Raw genomic sequence first — 585 nt, forward strand, 5'->3', positions numbered from 1 at the left:
CCACCTTAGGTGTATGTGGCTGGTGCCCTAGCCACTTGAGCCATAAAATCCAATTCTCAGTCATCCTCCTTCATCCTGATCACACTTTTCTTTTGCAATGCTTGTGTGAAATCATCCCACAGACACACTCAGCTGTACCACCATGGACGAATTCACGTTCCACATGTGCACTGGAGTCTTTTTCATTATATGTGTGTATGGTGTTATTCTGAGCCCTCGTAGGTACAGTAGAGCCTCTGTAAAGAGCACCCAAGGGACTTAACAAACCAGTCGACATACAGAGGTGGTACCATGAGGAACTAGGCCTCTGTACTGATATGTACACGGGATCTATAAGAATTAGTTCGATATAAGGAGGTGGTCAGTACAGAGAGGTGGTGAGCCATGGAGGTTCAACTGTACGTTATTATTTCATTTTGTTTTGTTTTTGTTTTTTGAGATAGTCTTACTCTCTTACCCTGGATAGAGTGCCATGGCAACATCATAGCTCACCTCAAACTCTTGGGCTCAAGCAATCCTCTGGCCTCAGCCTCCTGAGTAACTGGGATTCCAGGAACCTGCCATGACTCCCAGCTAGTTTTTCTT

The sequence above is a fragment of the Otolemur garnettii genome, unplaced genomic scaffold (genome assembly GCF_000181295.1).
Source record: "Otolemur garnettii isolate 467f Iridium unplaced genomic scaffold, OtoGar3 scaffold00061, whole genome shotgun sequence".
NCBI lineage: Eukaryota > Metazoa > Chordata > Mammalia > Primates > Galagidae > Otolemur > Otolemur garnettii.